Below are 20,772 nucleotides of genomic sequence, written 5' to 3' on the forward strand. Positions count from 1 at the left end.
TTCAGATGCCCCACACAATGGACCAGAGATGGACCAAGAGGCAGCCCTGCACAAATTGTAGCATCAACTGAGGAATTGCATGCACTGGATCTAGACCTCCTGTTCAGATATAACCAATGTACAATCATTCTCCATCATTGTGGAGGGAGCGGGGACTGCCTCTGACATGACTCTGGTGCTCCTGGTTGGTAACTTCTCCTTGGTGGGGAGACCATGGGGTGACACAGAGGAAGGGGAAGTAGGCTATCTGGATGAAACCTGATAGGATGTGGTAAGTTTGTGAGGAAGAAGGGACCCAAGGGAGAGGTCTAGGATAGGTGAATAAGACACAAGAGAGAGAAAGGGTTTGAATGGGAAGATTCAAGTGAGGGGATAACAACAGGGATGTAATATGAATAAATTGTAATAAAAAATTTTAAATTGAAATTATTCTTTGATACTTCTGGAGTTGAGTTTTGTGAATAGGAGAGATACAGATGTATTTTCATCTTCATGTGTATGTGTGTAGTTCATCAAGTATTATTGAAGAGGCTGTCTTTAATACGCCAGCTTGTTTTTCAAAGCTCATACGTCTGTAAGGAGTGCAGTTTTGTGTGTGGGTCTTCAATTCTATTCCTATATTCGGTGAGCCCATTGTTAAGCCAGTATCACACTTTTCAATAAATTTAGCTCCATAGTATAACTTGAGACATGGAATTGAGATATCTCCAAAATCATTTTTGTCATTAAGAATAATTTTTTGGTGAGGGTATTTTCTATTTCTTTTTTTTTTAATTTCTTTTTTATTAATTTATTCTTGTTACATCTCAATGTTTATCCCATCCCTTGTATCCTCCCATTCCTCCCCCCCCATTTTCCCATTATTCCCCTCCCCTATGACTGTTCTTTTTTTTTTTTTTTTTTTTTTTTTAACTTTATTAAAAATTTTATTATCATGAAGATAAGATAATGTTTTTAGAAGGTAGATTGATTACCAATTTTGAATCCTTTACAAATTTAGATGGCTTCTATATTCCAATGCCTGATATTTCTTTTTTTTTTTTTTTTTTTTTTTTTTTTTTTTTTTTTTTTTTTTTTTTATTAATTTATTCTTGTTACATCTCAATGTTTATCCCATCCCTTGTATCCTCCCATTCCTCCCCCCCCCCCCATTTTCCCATTATTCCCCTCCACTATGACTGTTCCTGAGGGGGATTACGTGCCCCTATATATTCTCATAGGGTATCAAGTCTCTTCTTGGCTACTTGCTGTCCTTCCTCTGAGTGCCACCAGGTCTCCCCCTCCAGGGGACATGGTCCAATGTGAGGCACCAGAGTACGTGAGAAAGTTGTATCACACTCTCCACTCAACTGTGGAGAATATTCTGACCATTGGCTAGATCTGGGAAGGGGTTTAAAGTTTACCTCCTGTATTGTCCTTGGCTGGTGCCTTAGTTTGAGCGGAAACTGGGACAGAGGGGAAGGCATCCTATTGGGACTCTAAATGAGAGACGCATGGGAGAACAGCAAAATAAAAGGATCCAGAGGGTCCTAGAAATCTACAAGTAGAACAATATGATAGGCAGATTTGGGCCCAGGGGTCCCGCTCAAACTAAGGTATTTTCTATTTCAATACAAACTTCAAACATATTTTGTTTCTTTGAGAAATTGTTTTGAAAATTTGGTAGATATTGCATCAAATATATAGCTTGATTTTGATAGGGAACACATTTTCACATTGTTGTTCCTGTCAATCCCTTAGCATATGTAGTCTTTCCGTCTTCTGTTTTTCTCCAGTGTCTAAATGTTTTTCTTGTATCTGTTAGGTACTTTGACTTATGATATCTCTTAACTCCAGGGTTCCTCAGTTAGTTCATTTCCAGATAACCTTTTTATTGGCAGAAGTAGATTATTGATTATCACTATGTTGTGGTAAAGCTGGTGGTTCACATCTAATTTTGTTTCTTTTATGAATTTGCATGCAGTTCTGTTTGGTACGTGTACTTTTAGGTTTGTAGTTCCTTGATTTCATGCTGTTTTCTTGAATCTATCTTGATAAACAAACAATGTACTTTTAATGTTTATTAGTACCTTGTGTCATCTTAGGTGTGTTTATTCTTCTCTTCATATTGAAGTAATTCTGTTTTTCTCTGTAGAACTGTTTTTACACACATAAACTCTTTTAATATGTTTTTTCCATAAAAGTTTATTCTGCCTTCAATTTTCACACATATCTTTTCTGACTCTTACAGTCTAAAATGAGTTATGATGAATCAGAAGTTATAGTACATCTTTGTCTTTCCTTCAGAGTTTAAGTTTCTGTCAAACAGTCTCCTATTATTGTAATTGGCTTGGTCTTTTAAGTTACTTGATATTTCTCAAGGCAACTTTCAGTATCTTTTAAAATCTTTGAGTCTCTAATGTCTTAACTATAGTTGTGCATGGAGAATTTCTTTTCTTGTGAGAGACTAAAATTTCCTGCTTAATCTTCTATTCTCAATTTTCAATGCTGTTAGTGTGGCCTTTGGCTAAGGGTTATATTTGCTTTATTATGTTTTCCTTTCCACCATTGTTATAGTTTGGGTTTCTTAAAAAATTCAAACTCTATTTTCATGTCCTGGAGAGAGATTTCCCTATTGAATTTTCTTTATATTAATGTTCTTCAAGAAGTTTGACCATATTTATAGTCATTGTTTTGACTTCTTTGCTTTTAGTGTCTTGCATGTCATTTATTAGGGGTTCACTCCCGTGGGTTTTGAAATTTTGGAGAAGACATGTTACCTGGGTTTTTCATGTATTTAAAATTATCTTTTTATTAGTAGAAAGATTTCTGCATTGGGATTTTCCCATTGCGAGTTGGTTTGCTGGAAACATTTTTTCTCAACCAACCTTTGATCTTTCACCAGAAATAGTCACAGTGTTCAGAACCGGGCAATGTGTTTTTACTATTTTTATGTGTCTGTGTTTTCCCAGATGTATGTCTGTGCATGACATGAATGCCTGTTACCTGGAGATGCCAGAAACAGTCATGGGATTCCATGGAAGTGTACTTATAGAAAGTTGTGAGCCACTTGTAAGTGCTGTGAATATATCCTAAGACTTTTGGAAGAGCAGCCTGTGACTTTAAATGATGAAATCAGCTCTCTAGCAACAATGTTGGTGCCTTGACTTACTCTGTGTAATGTTTGAAAATACACCTTTGACTCAGGCCTTATTATGGCTACCACACAAGGCTTCCAACAGTTAAGTAAAATAATTCCCAGCTTATGGCAGTGTGGAGTGGTGTTGGGTTTCAATGTGCATAAGGAAACTAAAGGATGTTAGTAAGGCATCTTGCAGGTATATGTGGCCTTGGGTCATGTGTGATGCCTACAGATCTCTCGGTTCTGCCAGTTATCATTGCTGCATGGTCTGTGGTTTTACAAGTTTTCAGTGAGACCCAGAGTAATATAGGTTGAAAGGAAGAATAGATTTAAGATGTTAACTTTACTTTCATAACTCTGAAACTGTGAGAGTGAAAGTAATTACAGTTTTAATATAGTCTGCTGTCCTAGTAACCGATGAGGCCATAGGACTCAGGGCTACTCCCTTATACCTCAAAAGCAGGGACAAACCCATTTCCACATTACTGTCCATCTGTTTACTAACTAACTTATTTTTCTTCAATGTTCATCCTTATATTCTTCTGAGAACCTTGTTTTCTGTCTCATGTTTTTCTTGCATTTTGATATCCAGGAACAGAAATAGATTACATTTTCAGAATCACTCACTTCAGACATTGTAACATTTACTTTTTTGGTCAGAAAATGTCAAGCACAACAATATTTAATAAATTCCCAGTCCTCTTAAGTGGACATTCCCCATTACACGTGTTTAAATCCCATGGTTAATCTGAATCAAAGAATCTTCTGGAGGAATTTTTCAACTAATTTCCTCTTCTGCAGATTTAATACTCTGTGTCTAAGGGAGGAGCAGTGTTTAGTTGATTGTCATGGAGATTTTCTGTGTTCCAAACAATTGCACTGAACTGTGAATTACTGAGAAGCAGGTTTCACTCTGACTTTTCATTGCCTACAGTCTTATATTAGACAGGATCTGGCTATGATGACCTCTTTTCATCTTGTTATTCTGAACAAAAAAATTCCCACCAATCTATAGTCTGACCTCTTAACACGTCTCATCATTGATACTTTTTATTGTTGTCTCATCTGATTCTTGTTCACTCTTCTCCCCCATCCTTTCTTCGTGGAGTCTATTGATTTAGCAGGCGTCCTTTCATGACCACATCACAATACGCAGTCCCTTCATTTCCCTAAACTCCTGGTGGCTAGGAAGCAGATCCTTGCTCAGGATAACTCCTCTCAGTATATCAGGTGAAAGGGCTGCTCTAGATTCAGGGATGGATCATAAAGGCATGTCTACACAAAGACTCACACAGCATAAAAGAAGAGAGTAGAAGTTGAGAAGTTTAAATCTCAGACTATAAAGCAGGGAACTGATATTCGCTCTGAAATTAAGTCATGAGGAAAGCATCAGGACGATTGGCTTTTCCAAAGTGGGAAATAAGCTGATTCTGTTGGGTGAAGACATCATAATGTTTTGCAGATATAGATTTATGTATCATATAAAGATTCAGAAACACTCAGAGTCAGTAGGAAGAGTTGATTCCACCAGTGGACGTGGTTGGGAAAAGAATAGTCCACCTTATTTTTCCTGTGTGTGCATGGCTTGGGTAGTTTCAGCTCTTCTCCCAGTTCACCTAGAGTGGCCACCTCTGAAGTAGAATGTTTTCATCAGCCAAAGTTGTGAAAAGTTTCTTACTTCAAACTCGGCCGTAATTGCCCAACCCTGAGCTTTTGCTGTCCATCTTCTTTGCTGAAATAATGGTGCCTGTGCCCAGAGAATAAGATTCAAAACATATTTTCCAACTTGTTTTTAGGCAGAACACAGGGCCTCAGATGCAGAGCCTAAGGGAACAAAGAGTTTCAGAACTCTCCATGAAAGTGGAGGAAGTGCCAGGAGAACTTGCGGTGATTATCGTAACTGCTGCACTCATTAACAAACTTGAGGCACACGTGTTCACAAGCACTTGGACTGAGTATATTCCTGCTGGGCATTGTTAGATCTGTATCTACCAAAACAAACACAGTTTTATAAAGATAACTGTAACACACCATTCTCATGGCTGGGCATGTACTTGTGTTGATAGGATGCTCTTGATTTTGACCTTTGGGCTCCTGTATATTCCTGATTTTGTTGTTGCCTTTACTGACAATGACTGCTATGTAATAATCAAGGATGGATTTTCCCGTGAAGGAGATGTGACAGTTGGTGCATTTTTCCCTCTTCATACTTTCACCACAAGCAAAAACATGCCTGTTTTAAAGGAAACACAGTATTACCAGGACATTTTTACACAGTAAGTACAATTATTCATTGTAATGGTTCAGAATTCTTCTAACTTCAATGATATAACAATTAAAACTGTTTTCCACAGTCACTTTTCATTCTCAAGTATAGTCAAGTATATTATCAAGTGTGTCCTCCTCAAAGGAAACGTGATCATTGTGATGTTATTTATTTTGTTTTCCATACATGTTATTGGAACATCACGATCTTCATTTGTCATGCTTGTAATGTCAGTCAATTTGAATATTTTCAGTGTTATTATTTAAGAGACTGGATAAGTTAGTGGTACTTCTGGGGCTTTCTTCAAGTCCAACGTGCTTTTGTCAGAAAACATGATGCCACTGAATCAAAAGTCTTCTAAGAGCCCAGAATGGTGCTAAAGTGATGAGTACTAGCTATGCTCCATACACCTGATTTCACAAGAGGTCTACCACCACTAAATTTTGGGAGCACTTTCATATTTACACATATATTTTTCTATCTATCTCATTTATTTGCATCTCAGTATTTCTTTGCTAATCCATGTTTATTGTCAGATAGATTTAATAAATATTTACAAGTTCCTTGTTTTCCCTTGTGTATATGGATGCACACTATAATATTCCTTTTATGTGAGAGTGGACACATAAGACTGTTTTTAGCTTTTCTAAAATATGCAAGATTAAAGAATAACATCAGAGAAGCCTGATTTTCTTAGACAAATTAATAACAAATATTCAAATGTGTCTCTTTATAGAGAAAGTAAAGTGTCCTGGTCCAATAGAGACATCCCACATATCTAAGGATCAATTAAAATGTCCCTGAGATAAAGCAATAGAATGTGAAAATATATTAACACATGAAAATTTTGTAGAAAGATCAGAGGTAAATATAGTTATGAAAGTGAATTGTTGTCTAAGTGACATTACTGCGTGCTTTTCTATAACTTGGTGGGGTGTGAAGTGAAAATTCAGGAACTGTGGTGGAAGAAATATGTTCAGATGTAGAAGGAAATCAGATATTTGAGGATGAGAACACATTTAAACTAATTGTTAAACTGGGTAATAATTTGAAACTAGCATTGTGTAGGTATCCAAAAACCCAAAATTTGATATCTAGATGCAATAATCTATACTTCGGTACAGTAATTCAAGGCAGATTCTGTTTCTTGAGGATCATATTTTATTTCAAATAAGATCACAAATTTGTCTCATAGGCCTAGCAGAGTGGGAACTTTGGATGCTGGGGTGGAGCCCCTTTTAGTTCACCATAGCTGATGTCTCAGTTACTCTCCTTTCCCTTGCTCTTTACTCTCATGAGCTCAGGCACCGATGTACATCTGTATTTTCTCTATACCAAGCAACAAGCCCATATTTGAGAAGATCACACTTTTAGTTTCTCATGAGTGATGGACTGTCTTTCTTGTCCTTGATGAATGAAAGGATTGTGCTCTATCAGTGTTTTCTATAGCCAAAAATAACATCTAAGTAGTTCATGAAAGAAAACAGTATTTTTACTATGAGAGATTAACAGTCTCTTACTCTGATACATTTTTCTGAGTTTATACAAGCAAATGTGTGTTATTTTGTTTATGGAAGTAAAATACATCACCTCTCACCTCCATATTTTGTTCAAGTTCCTGTACTTACTTCTTTCAGTGATGCACTATGATGTGGAAGCATAAGCCTAATAAACATGTTCCTCAATATTTTCTCTTTTTCATGGTATTTTATGACACAATTTTAACCATAATAAAGACACCGAATAAACCCTTTCTTCCCAAGTTCCCTCACTATGCCAACCCCCTCCATTCAGAACTATGAGATGTAGATAGGAAATATAAGGCATCCAGATGAGTAACGGCTTGAGTTCTCCATGTTTCATAATTCAAGTTTGCAGTATCCAGAGTAATGGAGTCTTACCATCAAGTTCTGCAGGATCTAACCTTGTCCCTTCCTGATATATATGCTAGAGAATGAATATGAGGTACACACACTCACACACACACACACACACACACACACACACACACACACACACACACACACCACACAGCATTTGGCTTTCTGAATGTGACTCAGGTGGTTATTCTAAATGTACACAAGTTCACAAAGGTGTATAGGCTTCTCGTCTGAATAACTTTGCATTCCTACTTTAGTCTTTGTAGCCTGTCAGGCTGCTCCTACATTCTGTGTCTTCTCATGATTTCACTCTGCTCAGTACGATTGCATCCTTACTTATTAGCTTTCAGTTATGACATATGCAGCATCTTTTGTTTTATATCCTGTGAAGTTTCTAGACAAATCTGTTAAGGTCAAAAGAAACCCAAGCTCAGAGCATGCAAATTGAAAGCCTCAGTGGCTTCCAGGAGAAGGGGCATAGAGGAGGGAAGGAAACAATATAATGTTGTTTGCGCCAGCATGCATGTCAGATATGTCAGAGCACCAGTTACTCAAAGGGATAAAAGTTGTTAAAAATGAGTAAGAAAGCACAAAGATTAGAGATGCAAATGATTAATGAAGAAAAACCAAAGCAAACCATAATAAAAAAAATGTCACTAAAAGTTCAGAACACAGCAGAAAAATTATATATTTAAAGATAAAGTTTTGTATTCTTTTGTAGTATGCTTAATGTAGAATTAATTTCTTTCTCTATAGGTCTTTCTAAAATATAAAATAATTACATTCCTTTCCCTAAAATCCTGTAGAAGTTTTACTATGAAGAATTTTACATCCAGTTGAATAACAGTTTAAAACATGAAACTTTAAGGAAACTGTTTTATGAACAGCACACCTGACCCTAAAATGAAATGCTATTCTTTGTGTAGGGGTCTTTTGGCATCCTCCAGAGTGGGTGTTCTTTCCCCAACACGTTATTATTAGATCAAGAGTTGCCTCCCAGCTGAGTGCAGTGGCTCAGATCATAATTAATTAGTGCTAATAACTAATCATATCTACTTAAAAGGTCCTTGCTAATTCAAGTCATTCATGAGACGATGTTAAAATAATTATTTTATAGGAACATTGGCACTTGAATTATAATAGCCATTTCACCAATGTTAAGCATTACGTTTTTGTTTTTCTCCCGTATGCTTTTATGAAATCTGTGCAGGTATAAATTGAAGAACTACCGGTTTGTTCTGGCTCTGGTGTTTGCCATCAAGGAGGTCAACAGAAACCCTCATCTTCTACCCAACACAACTCTGGGCTTTGATCTCTACAATGGTACACCTTATGAAATGAGTATCCTTATTCCTCCCATTTTTTGGCTTACAAGGATGACGAAACCCCTACTAAATTACAACTGTGTAAGGAAGAGAATGTCACCTGCTGCACTCACAGGAACATCAATGACAGTGTCAGCACAAATAGGGAGACTGTTACAACTTTACAAAGTACCTCAGGTGAGGACTCGGGTTTGGAAAATAGGAGTCAAGTATCCTTTTTGACATTATTGGATGTCTTAAAATGTCAAATAGGGACAACTGGAGAAATCATCTATCAAAGGAAAGTCTGACAGTACTTGATAGATCCATATTTCTGGTTCTTGTAATAGAAATGAAGGAGAAGAAGGTGAGGCCCTCTAGGTCACTGAAACTGGATGTATGTCAGGAATTTTATTTTGGAAAATTCCAATTCGTGTTGATTTTTAAAATATGAGAAAAACATCTCATTCCTGACTACAATTTTTTTTTATTCAGGACTGATATTGTGTTTGATGCAAGTGCTGCCAATGCTCTTCCTCTTGTTTCCATTTTCCCCCTACAGCTCACTTTTGGGCCATTTGATCCTGTCTTAAACGACCCAGATCAGTTCAGATTCCTCTACCAGATGGCCCCCAAAGACACTTCTCTGCCACTTGCTATGGTTTCTTTGATGCTTCATTTCAACTGGCCCTGGGTTGGTGTGATCCTCCCAGATGACCACAGAGGGACTCTGTTTCTCACAGGGTTGAGAGAAGCTATGGATAGTAAGGATATCTGCATAGCCTTTTTGAAAATGATCCCTAGCACCTGGAATTCACTTTACAGTGCAGTATGGAAAAATCTTGTGAATATTCAGGAATCAACAGCAAATGTAATAGTTATTTAGGGGGACGTTGCTTCTTTGCAAGGTTTAATGCGACATATTCTGCAACTGTTAGTGACATGGAAAGTCTGGATCTTGAACTCTCAGTGGGATGTTGATAACAATCATGATTATTTCATGTTAGATTCCTTTCATGGAAGTCTCACGATTTCACACCACCATAAAGAGATGGTTGACTTTACAACATTTGTTCAAACAGTTAATCCCTACAAGTACCCAGAAGACATTTATCTTCCTAAATTTTGGTATTTGTTCTTCAAGTGCTCATTTTCTGAGGTTGATTGTCAACTTTTGGAGAATTGCCAACCCAATGCTTCTTTGGAGTTACTGCCTAGACACCTTTTTGACACAACCATGAGCGAAGAGGGTTATAATATATATAATGCTGTGTATGCTGTGGCCTACAGTCTCCATGAGATGAATCTTCAACAAGTAGAGATACAACCAAAAGCTAAAAGAGAAGGAATGGAATTTTCCCCCTGGGAGGTAATATTCTTTCTTATGTATTGTAATATCAGCAATATGATATCTTATTATATATCTTTTCATTTTCTATGGCATTCATTTTGGGCATCATAGCTTTTAGAATTTCTTGCCAATAAGCAAGGATGTACTCTTCAGAGCAGAAAGGAGAAGTAGATACTTAAGGGTAAAAATGCTTCTGAGCACTACTGCAGGGTTATGAAGGATCACTTTAAAGTTAACATTACACCTCAGGACCCTCATATTGAGAGTGGAAGGGCTAAATATATTCCAAATGTTTCTTAGAGCCGCTAGTTTTCCAAGGACTTTGAATCAGCCGAATCCAGATCATTTGCTGTCTTGATGACTTAGCTGTATTTAGTTCAATGATTTATCTTGAACGGAATTTGATTTTCAAATTTCAATGTATTTTAATCCAAGAATCTTTCATGTAATCAGCCTCATTGATTCCTCTTTTAGAGAAGGTATTCATTATAATGGACTAAAAACATTTAGATTCTTTGTATTATTTAATAATGTGTTTATTATTTCCATTGTCCCTCAACGTCTGTTCCTACATCTCTTTCAGTTCCTTCCTTTCCTCAAGAACACCCTACTGAACAATCACGTGAGAGGTCACATGGTAATGGATGGGAAGAAAAACTTAGATTCGCAGTATGACATCCTCAACTTTTGGGATTTTCCAAAGGGTCTTGGATTAAATGTGAAAGTAGGAACTTTTTCTCCAGGTGCTCCCCTTGGACAACAGCTCTCTTTATCTGAGCAGATGATTCAATGGCCTACAAGGTTTACAGAGGTATGTAGAGGCTTACCTCTATACTTTGACTGTTCATAAAAACAAAAACAATTTTCAGGCTGTAATGATCTTTGGACACTCATTTAGTACCAGCCAATATTCAGCTACAGATAAAATCATCACATAAAAACAGACAACACACACTATTTTCTTATTCTCTGGTTGATCAATGGAAAAGTTTATTTTCACATTGATGATCACATATTTCTTTTGTGTGTCTTTTAAAATTTACTTAATTATTCTCTTTATATCTCAATTGTAGCTGCTAATTATTCTATTTCCCTTCCCTCTGTCCTTCTATCATCTTCCAGTCTCCCTCCTCTGCCCCTCAGAAAAGGGGAAACCACACCCTAGAGATCTGTTACAACACTTCAAGTCTCAGCAGGACTCTATACATCCTCTTACACAGTGTCCTAACCAGAAAGCCACATCACAGTCAAGTGATTGAAAGGCATCCAACTGAGAACTTATCAGATACAGCCCCCCTTCCATTTTTCGGGGACTCACATGGAGTCTAAGCTTCCTATGCCTACATAAGTATAGAAAGTTTAGGCCTAGTCCATTCCTGGTTTTTTGTTGTTGCTTCTGTCTCCTTTAGCCCATCTGGGTCCTGATTATTTGGGGCTATTGGTTTTCTTGTAGAGTTCTTTCCCCCTCCTGACTGTTCTATCTCATACCATTCTTTGACATGGCTCCCTTTGCTCTGCCTAATGTTTGGCTGTGAGTCTCAGTTTATTTTTCTGTCTATTGCTAGTAAGATCCTCTCAGTGTCAGCCATGCTAGGTTTCTGTATGCAATCACAGAAGAGCATTGTCAGTAGTGTCATGGGTTCTCTCTCTTCCATGGAGTGGTTCTTAGGTGGTCCAGGCATTACCTTGAACACATATTTTTTATGCATTGAGTATCTGTTATGTTATTGTCCCTGATACAAAACAATGATTTATTTTTTACAAATCCTAAGAAATGTCAGAGCAATGTAAGGTGAGATTTTCTATTTTGTCAGCCTCCCTCTAAAAAGGTAGAATGGCATGACAGATGTGTGTGTATGTGTGCACGTGCATGTACATGTGTATGTTTTGTGTTTGTGGTACACTTGCTTTTCTACTTTGAGTAAATAGTCAACAAAAGCCACTCACAGGAGGACAGGTTTGCCTTGGCTGATACTGTGACCATGCTCTATAAGATGGTAGAAAAAATGCTTCAGGAGCCAGAGGAGGTGATGATGTCATGTTCACAGAGCAGAATCAGAGATCCAAAAATGTGTTTGTTTACCTTCTATCTACTTTCCATTATTTCTGTGACAGCAAACAATGAAATACTGACTCCATTTTGTGATTTTCCTCTTCTTATAAATGTTTCTATAAAATTCTGCATAGAAATGCCCAAAGATTTGTTTCCATAATAAATCCAAGACCTGTGAAGTTGTCAATCAACATTCTCACCTTCATTAAGATAAAAGCTCAGACTAGCGGCCCATAAGTATAGAGATAGATTGACGCTGGCGTGACCCATTGACCTTCTAGAACACTATTTTAATATATTCTTATAAAGAATTCATGCATTGAACTAATATTTAAATATGTGTGGTACATAAGCCCCAAAGCTGCCAACATTAGCAATACCTAAACATATTATTTCAATTGTAAGTGTAAGCCTATCCAAACCAATATTCAGTTATACTCAGAAATACTCCATTTTCAGATTTTTCACAAAAATGCAAACGTTTGCTAACAGCTTTCACTTCTCTTAGACTCCTCAGTCGGTGTGCAGTGAGAGCTGTAGACTTGGATTCCGGAAAGCTGCCCAGGAAGGCAAGGCTGCCTGCTGCTTTGATTGCATTCCTTGTGCAGAAAATGAGATTTCCAATGAGACAGGTAAATACAGGAGTACAGCCAACTTTCTAACCTATCTACAGGAGTCAGCAATACCTATGACAAGCGAATGAGACTGGAGGGATAAGAGTTACAGTGTTGGTCTGTCGAAGGCATTGATCCAGAAGAGATCACCTTGCTCATAAACTAACAGACTGTTTCATTTCACCATGACCACAGTGTGTTGAGCACCACTTCTTTTTTTCAGACCATGCTCAGTCACATATAGAATTTATTTAAAGGTTAGATATCTCACATCATGTTTATGATCATTCCCAAGACAAGATTGTCTTTTGTTTGTTTAATACAGCATGTGACTGTAGATTGTGTTTGATATCTTCAGTACATATATTTTATATCTTTCATGACTATGTTTCTTTTGTTTAACAGAAAATACGTTAAAGAAATGTTATTTAAAATAATTACTTCTTTTTAAATATTTCTCTCCCCTTTTTTGAATATAGACTCTTTTATCACATGATATAATGTGAATCAATTTTACCCTCACTTTATGTATCCCAAATCCTCCCTACATCCCCACCCACCCATATTCAGTTCTATCCTGTCTCTCATTAGAAAAATAACAGGAAAACAGATCTAAGAGGCAAGCTAGAGTAGCCATTCTAATATACAGTAAAATAGACCTTCAAGTAAAATTAAACAAAAGAGATGAGACAAGATACTTTATACTTGTCAATGTAATGTTCCACTGAATTACATCCCAAATCTGAACAATGACACCCCCCAAAAAAGAGCACCTACATTTGTAAAAGAAACATTACTAAAGGTAAAATCACCCATTGAAGCCCACGCAGTAGTATGGGAGACTTCAACATTCCACTTTCACAAAGGACAGATCATTGAGACAATAACAATCTGGAGAAATAATGACACTAACAGATATTGTGAATCAAACGGACCTAACACACACCTACAGAAGTTTTCACCAAAACACAAAAAAATATACACTCCCCTCTGCACCTCATGGAACCTTCTCCAAAATTGTCAATATAAATGGTCACATATCAAGCCTAAACAGATATGAGAAAATGGAAAGAATCCCTGATTATATCACTATGAACTAAAGCTGGACTTAAATGATAACAGAAATAACAAAAATCCAAAATACACCTTGAAACTGAACAATTCTCTACTCAAAGAAAACTGAATTATCTCTGAGATGGTGATACCACAGAAATACTTTTGTTGTAAAGAATGGCTTTAGCTATCCTGAGATTTTTATATTTCAATGTAAAGTGGAGATTTTATCTTTCAAGTTATGTAAGAAATTGTGTTTGATGTTGACGGTAATTGCATTGAATCTGTGGATTGCTTTTGGTAAGGTGGCAATTTTTACTATGTTAATCCTGCTTATGTACAAGCATGGGATATCTTTTCATCTTATGAGGTATTCTTCAAAATTTCCGTCAGAAAGTTGATGTTCTTGTCATATATGTCATGCGTTTACTAGGTTAGAGGTACACCAAGACACTTTATATTATCTGTGGATATTGTGAAGGGTATTGTCTCCCTAATTTCTTTCTCAGCTTTTTTCTCATTTGTATAAAGTGGCATTACTAATTTTTTCAATTAATTTTATAACGATCCACGTTCCTGATGGTGTTTATAAGCCGTAGGAGTTCTCTTGCATAATTTTGGGGATCACTTATGTATACTATCATATCCTCTGCAAACAGGGATACTTTGACTTCATTCCTTCCACTGTATTTCCCCTTGATATCTGTTAGTGGTTTTATTGCTCTAGATAAAATGTCAAGTGCTCCATTGAGCAGATCCTGAGAAAGTGGACTGCTTTGTCTTGTCTCTGAATTAAGTGAAATTCCTTTATGTTTCTCTCCATTTATTTTATGTTGGCTATTGGCTTGCTGTTTAGTACCTTTATTGTGCTTAGTTATGCACCTGGTATCCATGATCATACTAAGACTTTTAACACAAAGGAGTGCTGGATTTTGTCAAATGCTTTTCAGCATCTATTAGGATGTTCAGGTAATTGTTTTCTATCAGTTTGCTTATGATGGAACAAATTGAAGGATTTTTGTATGTTAAATTATGCCTACAAGCCTGAAATTCAGCCTACTTGATCATGGTGCATGATATATTTGATATGCCACTGTGTTTGTGAGATTTTATTGCCTACGTTTGTGCCAGTGTTCATAAGGTCAAGTGGTCTGAAATTTTCTTCCTTGTTGGGATTTTCTTTTGTTTAGGTGTCAGGGTGACTATGGCCTCATAGGATGAATATTGCTGCATTCTTTCTGTTTCCAGTTTTGATCTCGAGTTTAATGAAATTACTTTAAGTTTTCCTACATTTAATTTGTTGCTTGCTATAATTTTTATGTAAATTGTGTTCATTGTGTTTAAACATGTCCCTTGCATTCTTAATCTTATCTTGAAGGTGTGTTGGATAATTGTCAAAGCACTTTTCTGTATTTATGGTGATGATCATTTATATTTTCAGCTTGTTTATATGATGGGTTTTATTGCTCAGTTTTGTATACTGAGCCATCTTCCAATCTGTGGGAGAAAGACTGATTGTGGCCTCATAAAATTAATTGGGAATTTTTCCTTCTGTTTCTTCTTATGGAATAATGTAGGGAGTATTGGTCCTAAATTATCTTTGAAAATCATGGAGAATTTGCACTAAAACCATCCTGCCCTGGGCAGTTTTTGTTTGGGAGATTTTAGTGACTGCTTCTATTTTTCTGTGATAGACTGGTCTATATAAATCATTTATCTCATCTTGATTTCACTTTGGTATGTAATAGATAATGACAAAATTGTCTGAATTTTGTGGCATACAGGTTGTTAAAATATCTCATTATTGTCTGAATTTCCTCAATGTCTGTTGTTATGTCTCACTTTTTCTTTCTGATTTTGTTAATTTTTATATTTTCTCTACCTCATAGTTAATTTGGATAAGAATTTGTTGATCTTTTCTCAAAGAACCAACTCTTTGTTCCATTAGTTCTTTGTATTGTTCTCTTTGTTTCTATTTTTTTGTTTGGGTCCTGAGTTTTATTATTTGTTGCCATCTACTCCTCTTGCGTGTGATTCCATTTTGTGTTCTAGAGCTTTTGGGTGTTCTGTTAAGTTCTTAGTTTAAGATGTCTTCAATTTTTTGTGTAGGCACCAAGACCTGTGGACATTTCTCTTTGTACCATAAATATTGTGGCCCAAAATTTTGTGTGCTGTGTTTTAATTTTCATTGAACTGTAAAAAAAAAAATCATTACTCTTTTTTTTATGTCCTTTTTTGTTGTTTCAAGACAGGATTTCTTTGTGGATCTTTGATTGACTTGTACTCACTTTTTAGACAGGCTGGCTTCCGACTTACAGAGATCTACCAGAATCTGCTTCCCTGAGTGTTGGAATTGCAGGCTTTGCACTACCGTGCATGGCTATTAATGCCTTAGCCTGCTTTTTTGTTCAGTAGATAGTTGTTCAGCTTCCATGACTTCTTAAGGTCACTCGCCTGTTGCATCTGTAGTTGTAGCCCAGCTTAATCAATAGAAGTCTTATGAGATGCAGGGAGTTATTTTATTTTAATTTTCTTGTGTCTGTTGAGACTTGACTTATGTCTGAGTATGTAGGTAGTTTTGGAGAATGTCCATGAGGTGCTGAGAGGAAGGTATATCCTTTTGTGTTGGGCAAACTGTGCTGTAAACAGGTTAAGTCCTTTTGGTCTAAAATATGTAAGCACCAGTATTTCTCTGTTTAGTTTTTGTCTAGATGAGATATCCATTGATGCGAATGGTGTACAGACATCCATCATTCTCAGGGGTTCAGGGTCCATATAGGATTTATGTGGAACTGATTTCTAGATATTTGTCTTTGTTGGGTTGGTGTTTTGTTCGTTGTTCTCTGGATGTTTTGAAGAGTGTGATGTCTGTGTGTCATTTGGTTTACATGATTTCTCAGCTGGTGTGTTCACAGGGAATACCTGCTATGATTAGAAGTTGGCCTAATAGAATGAGTTGGGGGAAGAAAACTTGGAAGAGAAGGATCTTGTGATCTCTTACAGATGTGGTCATAAAAGAGAGACAAAATTTTTCTGCTAGAGAATTGGAATAGAATCTGTGGCATTGGATCTCAGGAGCAGTAGGAGTGAGAACTTTCAGTCAGCTTTAGCCTCCTTTTCCCCCAGAGAGGAGCGTGTCTTCAGCAGAAGGTGCCTTCTGAAGTTGTCTGAGGAAGCCACAAGTGGGGAACAAAATATTTAAAGGGAGAAGAATTGTGAAATCCACAGGAGATGGGCACATGGGAACCCAATGGCTTCCAAGGCTGTCCTGTTGCAGAGTTAAGAAGGAGGAGGCATTCATTCAAGGAAAACAGAGAAAGGAGAATGTCTGTAGGCAGCCTACCTCATGTTCTGGTAGGTGTGGCCTGTGATGTAGAAGGGGTTGCCTGCTTGAGCTGGAACCTAGGATACATTGAAGAGCACAAGAATAAGAGTAGGAGAGGATGATCTGTGAGATCCAAATATTTGGGCAGGGACACAGGGAGGCTGTATTTGATGTTCTGTTGCAGCACTAAGGGTGATATTGTGGGATAGGATCTGGAAGAAGTGAGATAGGAGATGGTGTCCAGGCAAGGCACTTGGTTTTCTAGCAGACATGACCTCTCCTTTGTTTATTTTTGTCCAGTTCACTCTTTTACAATTTCCCACATATCCTTGATATATCCCAGGTATGCTCCCTCCTTCTAGAACTTTAAAACTCAGCTTATCCTTAATTATCTTTTTACAAGTTTCATGATTGTTTTCCCTTTTCTGGGGGACATATTTTGTTCAATCACTGACATTTTCTTGTTTGTTGAACTCAGGTTGTAGCTTGGAGCTGGATATACTCATCAATTGTTATACAAGTGGAATCTAGTTTAGCAGGGAAGGAGAAGATAATTCCCTCATTCTTCTTCATCTCATCCTCACTCAGAACCAACCAGTGAACTTACGCACAGTTATTGAGAGTCCCTCAGTGTGATGCACATGTTTTCCAGAAGGAAACAATTTCAAGCTTTCACCTTGCAATCATTTTGCCTTCATTTCCATTATATTTCTTGAGTGTTGAAATAGATGTTTTATAAGTCCTTTATGGATGGGGATTAAAGCATCACTCATTCTTAGGATCATCGACAGGTTCTTAGATCACCACAGATCACCATAAAGAAAGGGTTCTTTGAGTTTTAATGAGAGTGTTACTTGTCCCTGTGTAAAAACAAACATCTAGAAGGTTGTTTTAAAGTATGCAGATTAAGCTAAATTGCAGTATCAAGTTTTTCATTATGTGATACGCCCCACGCTGACCATGAAATTTCATGTGTGTTCATAGCAATAATCTTTTGATAAATATTACTCCCTTGCACTTTAGCTATATGCTAAGTCCATAAATAAATTCCATATGCACAGTTTGAATACCACAGTCATGAATACAATAACCTACACAGTTTTGTGTTAGTGACTGTATTTTGAAACCATATGTAAGTCAAAATAGGCGGATCACATACGTGTGATCAAAATAAAAATTTGAAAATATCAGTTATTCAATATTATGTACTAAGAAAAATGTATTTTTAATAAAGAAATATTTTTCATATAAAAATTAGTTAAAGAAACATATATCACAGACCTAAATTAAGTCAGAGTTGGAATTCTACACTTCAAGCACACATTGTACAAAAGAAAAGGAACAACAAAACACTCATAATAGAAGCAATGAAATAAGCCTTTTGTGATTAGCTTTAGAATATATCTTAAGAAAAATTATTAGTGTTCCGTAATCACCACGGAAAAACAAACCGATCTATCAAAATAGAGACTTGCCTATCCTGACAGGAAGCGTGATAAACATTCAGTGCATATTGTGAAATAGAGAAAATTCCTTGATGAGGTGATAGTTTTCAGATACACAATGATTTAATGTAAGAGAGACATGGTGTATATGGTGTATATGTTTCTTTTTGTTTTTCTTTGTTTGTATTATTTCTGTTTTTTCATCAAGATAGAGTTTCTTTGTGTAGCTTTTGCTGTCTGGGACTCACTTTGTAGACCACGCTGATACGGAACTGAGACTGAGCTACCTACCTCTGCCTCCCAAGTGCTCAGATTTAGGACATGCACATCCACACCCTGTGAAGTGTTGTTTGTTTTTTAAAATTCAAGATAAAAGTAACAAATGTTAAGAGCAGAATATTCAAGTATTATTTTTTTAATACATATAAATATTCCAAGAATTCTCTCCCTATATGTTAAAATATAATGCAATAACTACACGTATTAATATACTACTAGTGAATGAGTTGAAATTCAAGATGTAATGGCATAGATTATTTCAAAATCATTCATCCAATGAACCAAAGTAGTGTACACAAAGGAGTTTATTGAAATAAGGACATATGTGACCAATGATTCCAACAGCATATATGAAACGATTTTCAAAGATTATTGTCTATATTTTAATACACACACAAATATATATACAAAAATTAGTGATTTTAATAAGATAGTATCTGAGTGAAATCATGTTTATAAAATATTGTTCTGTAATCTTATAACTCACCAAATAGATGCAACAGAGTTACAAATTCAGGGAAAGGGTAAAAAGATTAGGAAAAAAACGTCGGGATACTTCCATTTTTGACAACATAGACCAAGATGGCTGCATAGATTTGAAGTTATTGACAGACTATTTAAATTTTTTTGAAACAAAAAAGGAAGATGAGTCAGAAAGTATTTCAATAAGCTATTGTAGAGTAACAACTTGCTGGGAAAGACAAGTCCTGAGGAATGACTCACAATCACCTTCATTTCTGAGCAGATATGGATCAGTGTGTGAAGTGTCCAGAAAGTCACTATGCAAACTTGGAGAAGAACCACTGCCTCCAGAAATCTGTGAGCTTTCTGGCCTTTGATGACCCCTTAAGTATGGCTCTCACCCTCACAGCGCTGTGTTTCTCTGTTCTCACAGCTGTGGTTCTTGCAGTCTTTGTAAAGCACAGAGACACACCCATTGTCAAGGCCAATAATCGGGCTCTCAGCTACACGCTGTTATTAACACTCATCGTCTGTTTCCTCAGTTCCTTGCTCTTCATTGGAAAGCCCAACACAGCCTCGTGCATCCTGCAGGAGACAGCATTTGGAATTTTGTTCACTGTGGCTCTCTCCACAGTGTTGGCCAAAGCTATTACAGTGGTTATTGCATTCAGGGTGACTGCTCCAGCTAGAATGGTGAGGTGGCTAATGGTATCACGGGCCCCTAATTTTATCATTCCCGTATGCACTCTGATTGAACTTGTTCTCTGTGGGATCTGGCTGCTTACCTCTCCACCCTTCATTGATCAAGATGCTCATGCTGAACATGGTCACATCATCCTTCTGTGCAACAAGGGTTCAGCAGTCGCCTTCCACTCTGTCCTGGGGTACCTGTGCTTCTTGGCACTTGGGAGCTACACCATGGCCTTCCTGTCCAGGAATCTGCCTGATACATTCAATGAGGCCAAGTTTCTGTCATTCAGCATGCAGGTATTCTTCTGTGTCTGGGCCACCTTCCTCCCTGTCTACCACAGCACAAAAGGGAAGGTCATGGTGGCTATGGAAGTTTTCTCTATCTTGGCATCCAGTTCAGCACTCCTTAGCTTGATTTTTGTCCCCAAGTGCTACATTATTTTGTTAAGGCCAGATAAGAACTCCTGTGTTGACATCAGGCATAACATCCATTCAAAAAGAAAGAGTCGGTTAAAATTTAGTTAAAAATTAATATTAATCTATGTTAGTAAATGAAAGACAATGGTTGAAACAAGTGCTGCACCATTCTATATCTTCTATTTAGGTATAATCAGATCAGACTATGAGGGTTCATAAGTCCTCATTCAATTGTACAAAAGTCCCTTTTCACTGAAACCATTACTCTTTTCATATTTAAAATCCATGTTATACTTTTTTCTGTAAGAGAATTTTACTATGTATATTTTGTCAGCCTTCAGCCCCTTAATATAACAGTGTGGAATAAACCATGGATATGTGCCTTTCCCTGCCTACAATGTGCTGGTACTTAAGATGTGTACTCGCATTCAGACAGGTTATATTTATTTGATCCTTCACTGATTAATACATATTTAATTTCATATGAATTAAAAAAAATTTTTTTTGTGCAA

At 36.8% G+C, this 20,772-nt stretch overlaps 1 pseudogene; it reads left to right on the top strand.

Annotated features, from left to right (window-relative positions):
- The first annotated feature begins 5,188 nt into the window (after positions 1 to 5,188).
- Positions 5,189 to 20,368, top strand: LOC127202989 (vomeronasal type-2 receptor 116-like; annotated as a pseudogene).
- Positions 20,369 to 20,772: the final 404 nt, after the last annotated feature.

Source organism: Acomys russatus, chromosome 19, assembly GCF_903995435.1.
Source record: "Acomys russatus chromosome 19, mAcoRus1.1, whole genome shotgun sequence".
Lineage (NCBI taxonomy): Eukaryota > Metazoa > Chordata > Mammalia > Rodentia > Muridae > Acomys > Acomys russatus.